The 20,907-nt window shown below is 41.2% G+C and overlaps 1 protein-coding gene across 4 annotated transcripts in view; it reads left to right on the top strand.

Moving 5' to 3' along the window:
* Positions 1 to 20,907, top strand: part of IL16 (interleukin 16) — a 104,304-nt gene that overhangs the window by 34,206 nt on the left and 49,191 nt on the right. Inside the window, exon 1 of one of the 4 annotated variants that reach the window (XM_068558902.1) lies at positions 9,928 to 9,980. The exons of the other annotated variants lie outside the window; for them this stretch is intronic. The gene's annotated coding sequence lies outside the window, so the exon portion shown is untranslated. Of the gene's footprint in view, positions 1 to 9,927; positions 9,981 to 20,907 lie in introns of those variants that run through there. 4 annotated transcript variants of the gene reach the window in all.

The raw sequence follows: 20,907 nt of genomic DNA, 5'->3' as shown, positions 1-20,907 counted from the left end.
CTGTAAGTCCTATGCCCTCAGCCTTCCATCAAAGGCAGGATTTCTCAGGGGTCCAAACAGCCCTGAACCTTGGAGCCAGTGCGGCTCACTCAGGGATGGGCCAGCCCCGAGGGGCTTCTCCCACACCTTACTGCCAAGACCCGCTGGGCACAGTCACGTGACTGTCAACAGCAAATAAGAAAGGTGTTCCGGTACCTTTGGAGGAGATGCAGTGCTTTTGCATCCTTCCTTGAGGAAGAAAATCATTGCTTAACACATGAATAGTAAACACCATCATGTAACATTATATAGCAGGTTAGCAGGTCAGGCCCAATAATCTCCAGACACAAGCAGCTACCTCAAGGGACCCACCCAGCCTAGGTGGCTCCATCACCCACAAGGTGGCTTCTGTTGATGTGACCTGAGCTCACCCGATAGGGTAGAAGGAGGGACCAGCAGCTCAGTGGGTTTGGGGGAGCCCGGCCAGGCTCCTGGTCTGCCACCAATGATGTGACCAGTATACAATCCACCAACTGAGAATCAAGTTCATTAATGACAATACCAATTTATCCAGGTTAGAGCTCACGTAAATGAAATTTAAAAATCACTTGGAGATTCCAGCGGACTCCAGAACGAACTTTTCACTTGCTTCTATTTAACTGAACAAGCATTTCCTGAGCACCTGTTACGTGCCAGGCACAGTAGGGATCCAGCCCCTGCCTTCAAGGAACTTGTCTCAAGTGGAGGAAAAAAAATACACTCCAAGAGGGCTGTGCGAGGCCCAAAAGGAGGCGGCACATCTCTAGGGGTGGGTATCCGTACATTTAGTCAATGTTTACAGAGTACCGACTCGTGTCAGACACTGTTCTAGGGAGTAAGCCAGACTCAGTCCCTGCCCTTGGGCAGCTTTTATTCTCGTGGGGGGATACAGACGTTAACGACTTAGCATCTGCTATAATATTAGAGAGTGAAGGGCTCTGAAGAAATATGAAGCAGGATAAAGGGATAGAGAGTGAGGGGGAGGGGCCGCTGCCCTTTTTGAAAAGGTGATCACGAAGGCTTCTCTAAAGAAGTGACATTTGAGCCATGACCTGAACGAAAGAAGCAGAGAAGGGAGTCATATGAACATCGGGGGGAAGGGTGTTCCGGGCGGAGGGAACAGCATGTGCGAAGACAGGAAGAGAAGAGTGTGCTTGTGGAATGCTGGAGGAGAATAGGGTGCACGGGCCGTTCAGGGAAGGGGAGAGCAGGGGAGGATGGAGTCAGGCTGGTAGCCAGGCACCATACGTGGAGTTTTACTCTCAGAAGGATGGGGAAGCCTTGGAAGACGGAGCAGGGGAGCGACCCGATCCTTTCAAGGAGCACTCTGGCTGCTGAGCAGAGAATGGAGTGTAGGGAGGCCAGTTAGCAGAGCTACGACAATAACCGAGGCCGGAAGTGACGTGGCTGGACTGAAAGGGTCGTGGGAAAGGCACTGAGGATGCTCAGGGTAGGCGTTTACTTTCAAGGCAAAGCCAACGGGATTTGTCGATGGAAGGATGGAGGGGGGCGAGAGGCAGCAAGTTTAACTGCAAGTTCTGACCTGACCTAACCCGGGGAAAGGAGGTGGCCTGTTCTAGTATGGGAAGTACTCAGGGCTGCAGAAATGATCAGGACAAGGTGCGATGTTGCCAGAAGGACGCAGGATCTGACAAAGCAGGGGTGGGTGGAAGAGAATCCTAGGTGGAGGGAACTGTGTGAGCAAAGATGTGGAGGGGAGGAGGCACCGAGGGCTTAAGCGTGGGCCACCGTGCACAGGAGAGGGTGTCTGGAGCTGCGTTTTGGGCGCCTGTCCAGTGACAGGAGGCTGGAGACCCGGGGAAGCTAGATGAACAGGCGTAGGACAGGAAACTGGCAAGGGGTCAAGGATAAGCTCCACCTTTTCGTCTCTCTGTGATTCACATGTGCACCATAATTTGGTTTAGAAAATGTTTTCACAGCTCTATCTCATTGTCTCCTTCCTGGGAGGAAGGAAGTCACAGCAGCATTTGTATTTCCGGGGGCGAGGTTGGGCAGTATGGCACAGGGGCTGGCGGTGCGGGCTCATTAGTCTGACTGCTTGGGCTTGAGTCCAGCTTTCCCAGTTGTGTGATCCTGGACAATTCACTTCAACTGTTTATTTTATATTGGAGTATAGTTGATTAACAGTGTTGTGAGATTGACAGTTGCAGGTGTACAGCAAAGTGATTCAGTTATATGTATACATGTGTCTATTCTGTTTCAAATTCTTTTCCCATTTAAGTCGTTACGTGATATGGAACAGAGTTCCTTGTGCTCTACAGGAGGTCCTTGTTGGTCACTTTACATTTTGGGTGCCCATTTTCTCATCTATGAAATGGAGAATGTTAATAATGATATATGAGTTTCCTTAGGATAAAGTTATAAGTATTTACATAAGAAAATCCACAGTGCAGTGCGCATAGTAATTGCTTAATAAATACTATTATTATTATTTCTGCTTTAGGATGGGGATACTGACTGGCACTGAGTAATTAAGTAATTAATGAATTCAGTAGCATATATTAAATGTGCCAGGCTGTGGGCAAGACTTGTAGCTTTGCAATGCTCATGGGCTAATGAGGAAGACAGGGATGAAACAGATGATTCCTGTTTCGGGGCGTGGCTACAGATCTGGAAGGGAAATCGTGGGGCTGCTGAGGAGGAATGTGCAGCTCTATCTGGGGAAGGGCATCCCGGAGCGGGTGAAAGCACGATCTCCAAGTAGACAATCCAGATCACAGCAGTGCGAACAGGCAGAGGGACGGGTCGGAGGAGGCTGGAAAGAGGTTTGTTTGCTGAGGTGGGGGGAGGAGTGATGGGCATTTGAGTCAAGTTCCAGGCAGGGATGAACTGGGAAGGCAGAGCGGGGTATTGGCCAGCTCAGAACCCAAGATTGTTTTTTTTTTTTTCTTTTTAAGGAGCACAGGTGATCTTTAACTATCCATTAATGACTTCTAAGCCAGTAAGTGTTTCAGTTGTCTGTATCAAAAGTGCCAGGGCAGAAAGGTCAAAGGTGACAGCTTGTCCCAATATCCTTTTCTGGAGGCGCCTCTGTGTACTCAGTAACACCCCCCTCCCTCTCCCTTCTCACAGGGACACTCTAGCCCCCGCCCGGCTCCTGCCCTGCACCCAGGCATGACTCAGTTGGCCCAGATGGACTCCTCAGCTTCCAGCAATGCCATGGTTACACTGATTTCAAAACAACATCTGGAAAGAGGCCCTGTGACATCAGCCTCTTCTCTAGAAACGCCTAATATGAAAATTAAAAAAGAGGAAGTTAGATAAACAGCCAACTGAAAAAAAAAAAAAAAAAAGCCTTATTGGATGTGTTGTGTTTGGCACAATTAGGACTAAGTAAATCATCACCCAGGGATGTGACAAAGCCGGGCAGGGATGTGCAGAATCTGGCGTAAGCATTTGGATCTGTGCTGTGCGTTAAGGGACTGGCACGGTCCTTTTTCAGGAGGAGCTCCCAGACCCCTGGGGAAGAATGTTCAAAGCCAGATTCCCCAACCTAATAAACAAAAACGCAATGTATCAGACTTCGACTTTTCAAAGGAGGGAATGCACAGACTCCTTGGCTACTCCAGACCCACTGTTTTTTTCCAAATGGCAAGAGTATTTTTAAACGCCCTTTAAGTAGGATGTTGAGGCCAAAGGGGAGGGAGCCCACTCAGGTGGGACTGAAGCTTACCTAAACCACCCTGTTTCCTCTCTCTTCTCCTTTCTCCTTCATCCCTTTCCTTCTGTTTCTCAAACATTGGCAAAGCACCGGCTATGAGCTCTCCTCTGGGGATAGAGAAACACATTTGATACTATTCCTTCCCTCAGATTGCTTGCAGGTGTGAACATAATTAATCCTGTTCCTTGTCCCCTCCCCTAAGCTATGGCTCTGCTGGTTCAGTTTTCTTATGGAAAGGGTCCCATGTAGGGGATGGGTAGTCGGGGAATTACATCCTCGAAGGAGCCTTCAAGGTTACCTTTCATTTTCCCAGAGCGTTCTACAGTCATAGGATTTATGTCCTTCGTTATGGAACCTCCCTAGAGGCGAATGGGCCCAGGTCAATCACTGTGACATCTAAGCAATCTCAAAACAAGAGAATGGCTTAGGTCAAGCTGACCTAAGGGACCTGCTTGTCCCTCCAGGAGGCTCAGCATGTGTGGAGGAATGCTGTAGGTAGTGCTTCCCTGGAGGGAGCCAGAGCGGTGGGGTGTGCGGGTAGGATTGGGGCAAAAAATGCAGAGGGGGACAGTGGAGGGAGGGGGGAGAGAGGAGGTGGTGGGAATGGGAGAGAGATACCACTTCTGCATCCCACAAGTCGAGCTTGACTCCAGATTTACTAGGGGTCCTTTTAAAGAAATTTTTGTCTATTGCAAATTCATAAAGATATTCCCCCGTGATGCTTCTAGAGGCTTTGTTGTTTTATCTTTCACATTTAGATCTTTAATTCATATGAAGCCGATTTTTGTATACCTTGTGTACACATTAAAAAATTTTTTTCCTATATAGATATCCAATTGATCCAGCACTATTTTTTGAAAAGCCCGTCCTTGCCCCACTGTACAACAATGTCATCTTTTTTATAAGTCAAGAACTGTATCTGTCTATCTATTTCTGGCCTCTCCATTCTAAGTATTTTTTCTTTTTCTTTTCACTGATATCACACAATTTTAATGATGATAGTTTTAGCACAAGTTTTTTGATATCTGGTAATACAAGTCCTCTAGCTTTGTTCTACAAACTAGAGTTGATAATTCTGGTGGGCTTTTTACTAGAATTGCATGGACTCTATAGATTTATTTGAAAAGAACTGACATCTTTACAATATTGAATTTTCCAGTCTGCTGACATGATGTGTTTCTTCAAAGTTTGGCTGCAGTTTTTTTGGTTTTCAGCATACACAATTCTTTTTTTTTTTTTGCTATTTTTGAATAATCATAGCTCTATTTCTTCCTTCTAATTTTTATACATTTTCCCCCTTTATTTCACTGGGCTAGGGCCTACAGTATAATGTAAAATAGAAGTGGTGATAGCAGTCATCCTTATCTCCTTCCTGAGCTTAAGGTGGAAGTTTCATTATTTTGCAAATAAATGTTTGCTGTAGGGTTATTTTTTGTGTTTTTGGTTTTGTTTTTTGTAGATACTCTTTATTGGGTTGAGGAAGTTTCCTTCTATTTGCAGCTGGAAAAAAAGTTTTATTTTTCCCCTCATGAATTGTTGAGTTTTATCAAATGCCATTTTTTCTGCATTAATTGAAATAATTATATGGATTTTTCTATTTCATTCTTGTTAATGTGGTGAATTACATTGATTTACTTTTTTGAATGTTAAAACAACGTTGCATTCCTGGAATAAACTCAATTTAGTTCTGGTATATTATCCTTTTAATATAACTGTGGTTTGATATGTTAATGTTTTGTTTGTGATTTTTGCCATTTGTGTTGTGAGAGAGATTAACGTAAAATCTTCCTTTCTTGTAATATCCTTGTCTGATTTTCATATTATGAGTATGTTGGCCTCATGAAATGAGTTAGGAAATATTTTGTCTTTTCCATCCTCTGGAATAGTTTGACTAATATTGGTGCTATACTTTTTTATTTTTAAATTTTATTTTACTTCTTATCTATTATTTATTTATTTATTTTCAGCTGCGTTGGGTCTTAGCGGCGGCACGCAGGGTCTTTTGTTGCGGCGCACAGGCTTCTCTCTAGTTGTGGCGTGCGGGTTTTCTCTTCTCTAGTTGTGGCGTGCGGGCTCCAGAGCACGTGGGCTCTGTAGTTTGCGGCACGTGGGCTCTCTAGTTGAGGCGCATGGGCTTAGTTGCCCTGTGGCATGTGGGATCTTAGTTCCTGACCAGGGATCGAAACTGTGTCCCCTGCATTGTAAGGCAACTTCTTTACCACTGGACCACCAGGGCAGTCTTGGTGCTATACTTTTTTAAATGCTTGGAAGATTCACCCATGAGCTGTCTGGGCCTGGAGATTTCTTTGTGGAAAGTCTTTAAACTACCATTGAATCTATTTAATAGATACAGGAATGTTTTGATTTTTAATTTCTTCCTGTATCAGTTTTGATAAGATGCATTTTTGTTCTAGGATTTTTTTATCTGAGTTTCTGAGTTTATTCGCATAAAGTTGTTCATAAACTATTAGTACATTTTAATTGAAAAATTTATTGAGATAATTGTAGCTTTACATGATGTTGTAGAGAATAATACAGAGAGATGCTGTGTATCCTCTCCCAGTTTCCCCCATAGGTAATATTTGTAAACTGTAGTACAATATCACAGTCAGCATTTTGACATTGATAAACCTACTCATCTCATTCAGATTTCCCCAGTTTTATTTATACTTGTGTGTGTGTGTGTGTGGACATGGATGTGTGTTTGTACTGTAGTGATGTCCATTTTTCATTCCTGTTATTAATGCTTTGCCTTCTCTCTCTCTTTTTAAAAATTCATCTATCATTCCAGTGATATATCTATTTTATGTCTTTTCAAAGCTTTTGATTTTGTTGAATTTCTCTGTCCTATGTTTTCTATTTAATTAATCTCTACTCTCATCCTTATTATTCCTTTCTTTTACATTCTTTTTTTTTTTTTTTTTTAATTATTTTATTTTATTATTTATTTATGGCTGTGTTGGGTCTTCGTTTCTGTGCGAGGGCTTTCTCTAGTGCGGCAAGTGGGGACCACTCTTCATCGCGGTGCGCGGGCCTCTCACCATCGCGGCCTCTCCTGCTGCGGAGCACAGGCTCCAGACGCGCAGGCTCAGTAATTGTGGCTCACGGGCCCAGTTGCTCCGTGGCATGTGGGATCTTCCCAGGCCAGGGCTCGAACCCGTGTCCCCTGCATTGGCAGGCAGATTCTCAACCACTGCGCCACCAGGGAAGCCCTCTTTTACATTCTTTAGGTCTAATTTTTTGCTTTTATTTTTCTAGCTTTTTGGAGGAAGCTTGGATAATCAATTTTCAGCTTTTTTCCTTATCCAATGCTATAAATTTCCCTCTAAGTTTAGTAGTTTCATCCATAAAGTTTGATATTCTATATTTTCATTATTTTAGATAAGTAGGTAAATAGATAAAGACGTGTATATTTTTCTCTTGTGATTTCTTGTGTGACTCAAGGTTTATTTAGAATTGTATTGTTTCATTTCCAAGTAGTTGAGGACTTTCTAATTTTTCTTTTTCTCTCTCTATTCCTAGATTGATTATTCTGTAGTCAGAGAAGAGAACATATTGTGGATAACTTTACTCAGTGGAATCTGCTGAGACAGAATATATATATTGTTATCGTTGGATGCAGTGTTCCATATATGTCAATTAGGTCAAGTCCGATAATCACATTTTCCAGATCAGTTTTATCTTTATTGATTCCATTCCTTTATTAGCTACTGAGAGAAGTGTGTTAAAGTCTCCAGTTATGATTGTAGATCTACCTCTCCTTTTAGTTTTGTCAATTTTTGCTTTATATATTTTGAAGTTATATTTTTACTGTGCATACACATTTAGCATTTAAAAATATTTTCCTCGTGGATTAACACCTTTATAATTTTGGAATAGTCCTCTTTAGTCTATCAATTACTTTTGCAGAAAAATGATCTGATATTAGTATAGCTTAGCCTACTGTCTTTTGGTTAGTGTTTGCATTGCATATTTTTTTCCTCTTTTTATCTACAACCTGTGTTCACCTATATAAGGAATATTTCATGTAAACAGCATGTAATTAGGTTATTTTTCTTCCATCTTACAATCTTTATCTTATAATAGTGAGTATTGATACCATTTACATTTAACATCATTGCAGATGAGTTTGGGTCTATATCTACTCTCTTAATTTTTGGTTTCTAGTTGTCTGCAAAATTTTACATTTGTTTTTTTTATTCATCTCTTCTTGCCCTCTTTTAGATTAATACATTTTTTTTTTACCACTCCATTTGCCCTTCTATTAGCTTCTTAGTTATACATTTTTTACTATTTTTTAACCATTAAAATATACAAGCTATGTTCTTAATGATTTAGTCTCCTATAAATTTGTACTCTTATCAGTTCTCAGACAACACTTAGACCTTAGGCACACAGCTCCATTTACATGTCCCACTTTTTTTTTGGATATTATCGTCATGCATCTCAAGTCTACAAATATTTAAAACTCAAGACTAGATAATTATTATTGTTCTGTAGAGTCAGTATTCATTTCCATTAATTCACATGTTTACCGGTTCCATCATTCTTCATTCATTCCTGCATTTCTGTGCCTCTCATTGCGATCACTTTCCTTCTGCCTGAAGCAGGCCTGCCTCTAACACGGGCAGGATCTGGGACAAGAGAACCAATGGAGATCTACATGCCAAATATCTCCACGTTTAAAAGTTATAAATCAAGGTAAGAATATGTTTAAAAATATATGTTCTGGGCTTCCCTGGTGGCGCAGTGGTTGAGAGTCTGCCTGCCAATGCAGGGGACGCGGGTTCGAGCCCTGGTCTGGGAGGATCCCACATGCCGCGGAGCAACTAGGCCCGTGAGCCACAACTGCTGAGCCTGCACGTCTGGAGCCTGTGCTCTGCAATAGGAGAGGCCGCGATAGTGAGAGGCCCGCGCACCGCGATGAAGAGTGGCCCCCGCTTGCCGCAACTGGGGAAGGCCCTCGCACAGAAACGAAGACCCAACACAGCCAAAACTAAATAAATAAATAAATAAATTTATAAAAAAATATATATATATGTTCTGTCCTCCTCCCTTGACAAACATACCTTCATAAGTACTTGGACAGCCAAGTTCAAGTAAGTTCTTGGATTTCTCAGCATTTTGCACTGGAATGTGGTGGCACAGGGAGAGACTTTTCTTGGCTCTTGGCCACCGGCCATACTCCCCTTCTTCTACTACCCACAGCACAGTCCAGTACCACAAGAGGTCTTACCTGCAAGAATGAGGACACCTTGCAATTCTCTAATCATCACCCCCCAACTCCAGCAAACAGCCACCCTGGCACCCCTCCAGCCTAGGGCTGTACACATGAGTGGTGTGATTTGCTCTTGATCTGATAGACCCAGGGGAGAGAGACGGGTTGGGGGCGCAAGGTCCTTTGATGCAATCTGATGCCTCCCACCTCATTTGTTTCTCAGTTTCTCTCTAGCTAAATATTAGCAGATCACCAAAGAAGCCTGAAGCCAGTATTTATCTACCCTGGAGCTGGCACTCTTTTTATGGCACTGGATGAGATTGGGTACTGGCACATAGTAATGGCTCTATAAATATTTGTGGGAAGAACGGTTGTTGCATAAATGAGTATAATGAGGCCACCCTTAAGGCCTAGAGTCTATTGACATAGCCTGAGCTGGCATTGGTTTTTTTGAGCCAACACATGGGTTTACATTGGACATTGCTTTGGGCATTCCCACTGGTTGGGGTCTGGAGTCACTGGACACTCGATCTGGGAATAGGAGAGCAGCAGATGAGGCCAGACGTGTGGGAGGCCCTCCCTCTGGGGCTGCCTTCCTAAAAGGATGCAGAATGCTTTGATGCACATGGGAATGGCCTCTGTAGTGTGGAAAACCCTGCTTTTCTTTACAAATTCAAATTATCGGTTAGGCAAAGTCACCACTCATGCAGAGTGACTCAGGATATGATGAGGTCAGATCAACCGTCTGAATCTCTGGCATGTGCTGTTGCGGGGAGAGAGGGTGGTCAAGGCCCTCTGTGAGCAGACAAGTTTCTTCGTCTTGCTGCCTGCGAGCAGCTCAGCCTGTGGCTTTGAGGCCCAGCCTTCCTTGGCAAGTGGGAAACCCAATCCTTTGGCCGCTTGCCTCTTCCTGCCACAGAAGAGCAGCTTGTGGAGGCTGAGAGCAGCCCCTGGGAGGGAAGCTTGGGACTCCAGGACTCCCACGGAGTAGCCACATCCCCTGTGTGTGGGGAGGGAGCCTAGGGTGGTCCACGTGCAGGAAACGGGAGGACCGGCCCACAGGTATGTTTAAGGAGCCCTTGCTGTCTTCCAGACATCGCTACACGTGATTTCTAGTTGCTCTTTCCATAGTCAAAGACATTTGGAGCTATTTGCTTGGAAGCTGGTCTTCTGAACCTCATTGGTTCTGACAGGACACCATTTGGTTAGGGAAAGGGGGTTTGGTGGAAAGAAGCAGGAGGAGAAGGTGAATTGGGAAGAAGTAGTAAACCATCTACCTTTCCTACTCTTGTTTCTCAGTATGGCCCTTCATATGTACATTACAGGCCACCTAAGGCTTCTCCCTATTCTTTGCATCCGTCCCACTAGTTACTCTCTCCAGGCTTCTGCCCTTGATGCCCCCGCTGCTTGGAATACCTTCTGCTTGGAATACCTTCTTGACTCTTGTCTTCATGAATCCATGTCTTAGTCATCCTTTAAGGCTCAGCGTCAATAGAATATCGGCCACGAAGCTTTTCCCGATCCTTCCTTTATTCTTTAGTTTCCACTATCCCTACTTGAAACAACCTTCTCCCTCTGGATTTCTAGGCCATGCTGTGCCTCCTTATTTTACTACAGTAACTTATGACAGAAACACAAATGTGTGTGTTCCCATTGAAGAATGAATTCTGGGTACTAGTCACAGGAGAATGTCTGAAAAAATGTTAAAACCTGTGTGAGTTTCCATCACATGGATGTATCATAATTTATTATTTTAGGATCTTAAAAATATTTTGTCAAATACTGAGAATATAAAAATGAATTTATAAAATGTATATGCACTCTAAAAAATAAAGTTGCCCTAAATACCTCTCTATCAATCATCAAGTTGAAGGAACAAAACGTACCATGAACTTTGTGGTCCCTTGAGTGCCCTTACCTGTTGCCATCCCATTCCCACTCCTCAAAGAGGTAACCACTATCCTTAATTGTGGGGCTCTCATTCCCCAGCTTTTCTTTAGAGTGTACCATATCTGTTTATATTCCTGAATGATGTATTCACTAGTTCTAGCTACTTTTGATTCATCTTTTCATATCTTTTTAAAATCCTTTTACTTTTGACCTTCCTATGTCATTTTTTTCAAGTGGACAGCGTATAGTTGGGTCATTTTAAATTTTTATCTACTCTGTCAATCTCTCTATTTTGGATGTATTTAGATTGTTTACATTTAAAGAAAAATCAGTGTGTTTAAATCATTTACATTTCAAGTAATGATTAATATGTTGGGGCTTAAGTCTGCCACCTTATTATTTGTTTTCTGTTTGTTTCCTCTATTTCTTGTTCCTTCGTTGCTTTTCTCTTGCCTTTCTGTGGATTACTGGAACATTTTTCAGAGTTCTGTTTTGATTTATTTACAATATTCTTGAGTGTATCACTATTTATAATTTGCATAGTGGTTGGTATGTTATCATATTGCTATGTATTGCCATATTGGTACAAGCGTTTTGCTATTTTGAGTGAAAACTGACTTCATTTAGGCCCCTTTACTCTCTTCATGTCTTAAATATTTCCTCTATATCCATTGAGTACCATATCGAATGACGTTACAACTTTTCCTTCAACCACAAATATGATTAAAGAAACTCATGAAGGGAAAAATAATCTATTATGTTTACTCCTGTTTTTACCAATTCTGCTGTTCTTTCCTTCCTGAAGTTTCCAGTTGTTTTATCATTTTCTTTTCATTTGGAGAGCTCCTTTGAGACATTCTTTAAGGGTAGATCTTCTAGCAACACATTCTTTTAGTTTTTCCTACATCTGAGAATATCTTTATTTCCCCTTTGTTTCTGAAGGGTATCTTTGATGAATATGGGATTTGTAGTTGGCATGAATTTTTCTTCACTTGAAAAATATTGTCTTCCTTCCTCCTGCCTTCCATGTTTTCAGATGTGAAATCTGTCTTTTGACTTGGTGTTTTTTTGGGGAGGTAATGTATCATTTCTCTCTGGTTGTTTTTAAGAATTTTTTTCTCTGTCTATAGGTTTTCAGAAGTTTAATTATGAGGTATCTTGGTGTTAATTTCTTTGGGTTTCTTGAATTCAGTTCTCTAATCTCCATTTGCTTCTTCTAAAAAAAGCTTCTATTTCTTGGTTGATGTCTCTTAATTTTTCATTTGTATCAAGAGAATTTGTCAATGATTGTTGAAGCATTTCTACGATGACTGCTTTCTAATCCTTGTCAGATAGTTCTGACATCTGATTCATCTTTGTAGTGGCATCAGTGGTTGTCTTTTCTTATTCAAATCATGTATTCCTGGTTCTTGATGTTAGAAGTGACTTTTAATTGTATCTTGGACATTTGCATTATTATGTTGGAGTCTTTTGATCTGGTTTAAATCTGCCATTTTAGCAGGCAGCCACCTGCTTACGTTTAACATATAGTTCTGGACTACTTTTGTGGGCTCTTGTTATAATGGCATTTTAGTTTTAAGAGCCCTTGCTATGCTATTCTGGTCTGCTTCATTTTTCTGGCATGGCTAGAGCTCTCGCTTAATCCCTGCGGATCTGCCTGCTGGGATGGAAGGAGCTTCTCTGGCCTGCCGGTATCACTGGTGACCATCTGCTGCTCAGGGTGAGGATGGGCAGAAGCTTCTGGCCCTGTGTCTCCTTTGCCACTAGCTGGAGGGCAGGAATACTGATCCTGCCCACACAGGTGGATCGACCTCCTGCTTGTGCCCCAGTTATAGACTGGGGGCTGGGTCAGCCTGGGGCTTTGCTGCTGCCACTGCTGCAGGTAGATTGGACCACCTGCCGGTGCTCTAGTTGTGGAACAGGGGCTGGGACACCTGCCAGGGTTTGCTGCTGCCAAGACAGACATGTCACACCTCCTGTTGGTACCCTGGTTGTGGGGCAGGGGCTGGGGATCCCACTAGGTCTTTGTTGGTGTTTCCCGTTTCCTGGTCTTTTGGCCAGACCAGAGAGAGCATTGTTGTTTGTTTGCTTGTTTCTTGTCATTGCCTATTGGCAGTTCTGGGTTGCAGGCCTTTCTAGTGCTTGATTTGGGTGTATAGTGCTTTATAAGAAAACACAAAGAATTCACCAGGCTGTCATTCATCAAGTTCTGTGGTCACTCGCCAGTTAACCTTCTCCTTGCTGGCATTCAGAATCTTTTTATTGTTATCTGTTGAATAATTTCCAGGGTATTTAGCAGAGAGGAGGAAAGTGAGTCGACACCGTCTTGTCCTAGAACCGGAAGTCTCAGTTCTAGTTATTTTTGAAGATGATATGATCGCAATTGCATAGACTTACTTCTGTTACTCTGTGTTATGTTCCAGAAATTTATTCATGCTATTCCATTTTGCTGTGGTTCATTGATCTTCACTGCTTCATGGTATTCTATTTTGTGAACACACAATTGATTTATCCATCCTACTATGGACGGGCTTTGGGAATATTTCCCTTTACTCCTCTTCAGAGACTGTACTGCAACGGTCGCTCTTGTACATTTCTCCATGTGCATGTCTGCACGTTTCACTAGGGCATAAAAATAGATGAGGAATCAGTGAGTCTTAGGGTATGAATATCTTCATTTGTACCAGATACGCCAAATTATTTTCTAAAGTGATTGTGGCATCTACCCTTCCATCAACAGGTGTAAGTTTCTTGATTGCTCTGCACCTTCATCAGTTTTCTTTTTAAAGATTTTTTTTGATGTGGACCATTTTTAAAAGTCTTTATTGAATTTGTTTCAACATTGCTTCTGTTTTATGTTTTGGTTTTTTGGCCGTGAGCCCTGTGGGATCTTAGCTCCCTGACCAGGGATCAAACCCGCACTCCCTGCCTTGGGAGGTGCAGTCTTAACCACTGGACCACCAGGGAAGTCCCCATCAATTCTTGATATCATCAGGCTTTTAAACTTTCCAGTCTGGGGCCTATTAAACTGTCTTTCATATTGATTGTAATTTGCATTTCCCTAATTACTAGAAAGGTTGCACATACTTTCACGTGTTTATGGAACTTTTGAATTTCCTCTTATGTGATAGTTCCTTCCAAGCTTTTTCTGTTTATCTTTTGAGTTGTTGCTCTTTTTCTTTTCCTAATTTTTAGTGTGTCCTTTTACCCCTTTAGGTGATGAGCAGAAGTTCTTCATTTTATGTGGGAGTTGTCAATCATGTCCTTTGTACTTTGTGCTTTTTGTATCTTATTGGAAAATTTCATCCTTTTCTAAAGTAAACACATTCTCTTATAATGTCTGTTCTCTTCTACTGTCTTCTGAGCATCTTATAATTTTGTCTTTTGTCTCTATGTTTTTAATCCACCTGGAATCGGTATTTGTGAAGTGTAGGAGTACATTATCATTTTTTCCACATGGTTAATCTGTTTTCCCAGCAGGCCTATTGAAGTGACCCTCTTTCCCCACAAATATAAGTATAGTATTAGTTCTCTCACAGATCAAGTTTCCTCATATGAACGTGAAGCTGTTTCTAGGCTCTCTGTCCTGTTCTATTGGTCAGTTTGCTTCTGTTATGCCAAAACTACTGTCTTGATCATTATGTTTTTAAAATAAGTATTGTTCTCTTGTATTGAAATTTCTCTCTCTTCGTGCTTATTAAGGTCTGTGTCTTTCTTTGAGGCCCTTGGCTTCTTGATAAAAATTTAAGGATCAGTTTGTGATGTTCTAAAAAACACTTGAAATTTTGGTTAGTACTGCATTAAATCTGTAAATGAATTTGGGGGAGAACTTACATTTATAGAATAGTAAGCCTCCCATTTTCATGAACATAATGTACCTCTCCGTTATTCAGGCCTTAGTTAATGATTTTCAGTAAGTTTTGTAATTTTTTTTCAGAAAGGGCTTACATATCTTTCATTGGATTAGTTCCTAGGCATTCTTTATTTTCTGGTGCAATTGTAAATGTCATCTTTTTTAATAATCCTATTTTCTAACTGCTATTTTCTGGAATATAGAAATGCATCTTAAAATAGTTTCTGAAATTAAATTGTTTCCAGATTATTGGAGATTCATATGAAGATATGAGAAAATAATACAAAGAGATCCATATATCTTAGTTTCCCCCAATGGTAACATCTTGTAAAATTATAGTATACTGTCACAGTCAGATTATTGGTATTGAAGTAGTCAGTATACAGAACAATTTCTGTTACTGCAAGGATTCCTTATGTTGCTTTCTTGTAGCCACACTCAGTTGTCTCCCACCTATACCTCCGCCTTCACCTATGGCAGCCATTTCTATACTTTTGTCATTTCAAGAGCTTTGTGTAAATGGTACCACACAGTATGTAACCTTTGGGGACTGGCTTTTTTTCACTCGGCATAATTCTCTGGAGGTTCATCCAGGTTTTTGCATGTATCAGTAGTTAGTTCCTTTTTACTACCGAGTAGTAAGCATTGCATGACAGGGGTGTGCAGTCATCCCTCGGTATCTGCAGGTTCTGCCTCCACGATCCCCAACTGGTTGCACCAGCGAACGCGGAACCCGCAGATAGGGAGGGCAGACTGGACATAAGGGACTTGAGCATCTGCAGATTTGGTATCCTCGGGAATCCTTGAACCAATCCTTCCCTAGAACAAATGTAACACAGTTTGTTTAACCATTCACCATCGAAGGGCATCTTTGGTGTTTTCACTTTGGGGCAATTATGAATAGCGATGATGTTAACATTCCTGTATAGGTTTGGTGTGAACATAAATTTTCTGTTCACTGGGATAAATGCCCAGGAGTGCAATTTTTGGGTTGTGCCATAGTTTTGTGTTTTAGTTTTAAAGAAACTGCTGAACAGTTTTCCAGAGTGGCTGTACCATTCTACATTCATGTAAACAAAGTATAAGTGATCCAGTTTCTCTGTATCCTCCTTAGTATTTGATGTCACTATTTTAAATTTTAGCCATTCTGAGAGGTGTGTAGTGATATCTCATTGTGGTTTTAATTTGTGTTTCACTAATGGCTGATAATGTTAAATGTACTTTCATGTGCTTATTTACCATCTGTATATCCTCTTCAGTGAAATGCCTGCTCCTATCTTTTCCTCATTTTCATTTTTTGAATTTTATTTTATTTTTTTATACAGCAGGTTCTTATTAGTTATCTATTTTACACATATTAGTGTATATATGTCAATCCCAATCTCCCAATTCATCCTACCACCACCACCCCCGCCCCCCACTTTCCCCCCTTGGTGCCCATACTTTTGTTCTCTACATCTGTCTCTATTCCTGCCTTGCAAACCAGTTCATCTGTACCATTTTTCTAGATTCCACATATATGCGTTAATATACGATATTTGTTTTTCTCTTTCCGACTTAACTTCACTCTGTGTGACAGTCTCTAGGTCTATCCACGTCTCCACAAATGACCCAGTTTCATTCCTTTTTATGGCTGAGTAATATTCCATAGTATATATGTACCACATCTTCTTTATCCATTTGTCTGTCAATGGGCATTTAGGTTGCTTCCATGACCTGGCTATTGTAAGTAGTGCTGCAGTGAACATTGGGGTGCATGTGTCTTTTTGAATTATGGTTTTCTCTGGGTATATGCCCAGTAGTGGGATTGCTGGGTCATATGGTAATTCTATTTTTAGTTTTTTAAGGAAACTCCATACTGTTCTCCATAGTGCTGTATCAGTTTACATTCCCACCAGCAGTGGAGGAGTGTTCCCTTTTCTCCACACTCTCTCCAGCATTTGTTGTTTGTAGATTTTCTGATGATGCCCATTCTAACTGGTGTGTGGTGATACCTCATTGTAGTTTTGATTTGCATTTCTCTAATAATTAGTGATGCTGAGCAGCTTTGCATGTGCCTCTTGGCCATCTGTATGTCCTCGTTGAGAGAAATGTCTATTTAGATCTTCCACCCATTTTTTGATTGGGTTATTTTATTTATTTAATTTTTTGGTAGTGTTAGAGAAGGAAGGACCTTCAGTGACATGCCAGGGAGTTTGGATTTGATCTTGAATATGTCATAGATTTAATTAGGAAGTCTCATGCATACCATCTGCATTTTTGTAAAATCATGCTGTCAGCAGAGTGTAGAGGGATTGAAGTGAGAAAAGACTGGGGGCAGGGAAACTGTGAATCAATGAATGAATGGATGAATATTCCATTTTAAGTGGTTTTATTAAGATATAACTCACACACCATACAATTCACTAATTTAAAGTATACTATTGAGTGATTTTTAGTGTATTTACAGAGTGGTGCAACCTTCACCGCTATCTGATTTTAGAACGTTTTCATTACCCACACAAGCAATCTAATACCCATTAGCAGTCATTCCTCATTACCCCCTCCCCACCACACTATTGCTCCATCCTTAATCATCTACTAATCTACTTTCTGTCTCTATAGGTTTGCCTATTCTGGACATTTACTATAAATGGAATCATACAGTATATGGTCTTTTGTCACTGGCTTTTTTCACTTGAGTAATGTTTTCAGGGGTCATTATGTTATAGCATATATTAGTACTTCATTCCTTTTTTATGCCAAATCATATTCCATTGTCTAGATATACCATATTTTATTCACCTGTCCATCAGCAGATGGACACTTGGGTTGTTTCTGCTTTGGGGCTATAATGTATAATGCTGCTTTGAACATTTGTGCACAAGTTTTTGTGTGGATGTATATTTTCATTTCTCTTGAGTATATACCTAAGAAAGGGATTGCTGGGTCATCTGGTAACTGTATATTTAACTTTTAGAAGAACTGCCAAGCTGTTTCCAAAGCATCTGCATCATTTTTTATTTCTACCAGCAATGTATGAGGGTTCTATTTTTTCCAAATCCTCCATATATTAGTGGATGTTAAGTGGGTGTGATGATAGCCATCCTAGTTGGTGTAAAGTGGTATCTCATTGTGGTTTTGATTTGCATGTCCTTGGTGGCTAATGATGTTGAATCTGTTTTCATGTGCCTCTTGGCTTCTTGTATATCTTCTTTGGGAAGATATCTAATCAGATCCTTTGTCCGTTTTAAAAATTGGATTATTTGTCTTTCTATAATTGAATTGTAAAAGTTCTTTATATATTCTTTTTAAAAAAATATTTAATTAATTTATTTATTTGGTTACATTTTATTTATTTATTTGGTTGCGCCGGCTCCTTAGTTGTGGCATGCGAACTCTTAGTTGCGGCATGCATGTGGGGTCTAGTTCCCTGACCAGGGATCGAACCCATGTCCCCTGAATTGGGAGCATGGAGTCTTAACCACTGAGCCACCAGGGAAGTCCCTCTTTATGTATTCTTGATACAAGTCCCTTATCAGATATATGAGTTGCAAATATTTTCTTCAGTTCTGTGGGTTGTCTTTTCACTCTCTTGATGGTGTCCTTTAGAACACAAAAGGTTTTAATTTTGAAGAAGTCCATTTATCTGTATTTTCCTTTGTCACTCGTGCTTTTGATGTCATATCTACCAAGTCTTTCTCTAACCCAAGGTCATGAATATTTAGTCCTATATTTTTTTTCTAAGAGCTTTATAGTTGTAGCTCTTACTTGTAGGTCTATGATTTATTTTGAATTAATTTTTGTGTATGGTGTGAGGAAGGGGTCCAACTTCATTCTTTTACAGGTGGATATCCAGTTGTCCCAGACCATTTGTTAAAAATATTCTTAAAAATACTTTTCTTAGATCCCATAGGCCATTGTAATAGCCTAATCTAAAAGATATACTATGAACTAGAACATAGCCAGCAAGAATGGATGTGTTGGGGAATTTTGAGAAGGTAGAATTACAAGGACTTTGTGGCTGTGGTCATGTAGGGACCACGGGAGGAGAAGCAGGACTTTTGGAGGACTCCTAGGTTTCTGGTTTCCACCCTTCCTCTCCATATCACGAGGTGTGTGGCCTCAGCATCCCACATGACCATGTGACCATCCCAGAACCAATCTGCTGGGGCCAGTTATTTATCCTTATGACTTAAAGATCAAGTCTGCTGCTGCATGATCAGCCCAACCACAGGAAACAAGCCTTGATCAGGAGGGCAGTTGGATTCCATTTTGTGGCTCCCTTAGACTGGAGCAACTATAGCATCTCAGTTCAAAGAGAAAATGGAAAGGCTTGTATGTAAGAGGAATGCAGTCACCAAGCTCCAGAAGCATCAAGCTGTGTCAGCAATGTTAAGGGTCTGTATACAAAATGAACCCTTCTAACAGAGTAATAGAGCCTTGTAACCTTTGGGGAACAGTTTAGACTCCAGAATAATGTTGCTTGTAGAAAAATATGCCCCAGAATTCTGCATCTTCATTCCAGGTTTATTCCTTGGTTACATGCGGATCATGGGTTTTTTCCATTTCTTGGGGTTGGCTGTTAAGTCCTAGCAGTTACGTGACTGGTCCTTACTTTGGGAGGGCTCTCTGGACAGTCTACCTCATTCCCCACTCAGGCACCAGTGGGACTGATACATGTAGAGACTGCCACCCAGGTAAGGATGGGGCACACCACCCACAGAACTGCTGCTCTGGGTTGCAGTCTCTGAGGAGAACAAGGGGAAATGTGTCTGGAAATGACTTTGCCAGCCTCTGACCTCAGTGACAAATCCTTGGCCTCAAGAGCAGCCCCACCTTGGGAGCAAGAATAGAAGAGTTCTGTTCTGTGCAAATGTTCGTAGGGGCTCCTACAGAGACTCCTTTGATGAGAAACCACTCCACCCAGGACATCCTTGCCAGACGGAGAGGGGCCAGGGAACCAAGGGAGGATGTTTTGTCCTTGTGAATGATCTTCTGACATGTGATCATTTCAGAGAGGACAGTAGCCCTTTTGCTCTTTAAACATAATCATCAGTTACATTCAGAAGTATAGAGCCGAAAGTGGTTATAGAAGTTGTTTAGACCAACCCTTCACCTTACAAAAGAGGATGCCAAGACCAATCAACTGACCAGTCCAGGGTCATAAGAGGCTTAATGCTGCTGACCTCATGACCCTTTATCTGCTCTATCCCACTGTGCATATCTCGCGGAGAAACATTATGCTCAGGGTTTTGTGATTAAAAAGAATGAATAATACCTTGAGATGATCTCAGAGTCTAGATGAGCACTGGATACTTGTTGATGTCCAGGAAATAGAAGGTCCATAGAACTTGTGCATTGCCTCTATTTTTGGAGCTTTTAGGGGCCATATAGTTTTTTACATATATGTCTGATAGAAAATTGCTACTTAGATCTCATCTTCTGTTTATGGTAGTACATTTCCATTCTTCCCTGTAGCAGCTATCCAGTGAGCAGATTCATACCACAGCCACGTCAAAGTGAAGCACCTCCATTTTTCACAACTATCCGAGAGCTTGACAGTAGCCTGGTTAGATGCAACTCATTGAAAGCTTCAGCTAGTTCAGAGACTGGCTACATGGCAGAGGTTACATGTCTCATGTCTGAGACAGCTTTGGCTGGAGGACATAGAGTTGTGAAGTAGAAGGACTCGTCCATAAACTTTGCGCAGGCAGCAGAGGATCTATGGTCGGCATGTCCACAGTGAGATTACTGTTCCTGGAGCCATGGCCAGAAAAGGCTGAGACGCTGAAATGTAGAGAAGAGGGTGGCCGAGTGGTTGACCCGCTGGCTCAATTTCTTCTGGATAAGGTCTAGAGTCTTTTAAGATTCCCTGTTCTGAATGTGGTGTTAACCATTTCCAGGTAATCTGGACAAAAAAAAAAAAAAAAAAAAAAAAGACTCCATTTCTATGATTCTTCTGCCATCGATTGGCTTTATATGTCAAGCAATTTCTAAATCATGTTTTGGGCAGGGAGCTTTATAAAGAGGATTAAAAGAAAGAAATTTAACAATAAATATACTTTAAGTCTTCTAATGTGACAATGGAAATAAATGTAAAATTAATCACTTGTTTCTGGTCTGAAGTAATACATGCTCATTATAGAATATATGAAAAATACAGAAAGTTGTAAAAGAGAAAATAAGAAACTATAATCCCATCACCCAAACACAATCCTGCCAATTCATGACAGCAAGACCTTGTCTTTCTCGAGTACTGCCGTA

This window comes from Eschrichtius robustus, chromosome 1, assembly GCF_028021215.1.
Source record: "Eschrichtius robustus isolate mEscRob2 chromosome 1, mEscRob2.pri, whole genome shotgun sequence".
Lineage (NCBI taxonomy): Eukaryota > Metazoa > Chordata > Mammalia > Artiodactyla > Eschrichtiidae > Eschrichtius > Eschrichtius robustus.
The sequence above is the reverse complement of the archived record's forward strand: the minus strand, read 5'-3'. Positions and strand labels throughout refer to the sequence as shown.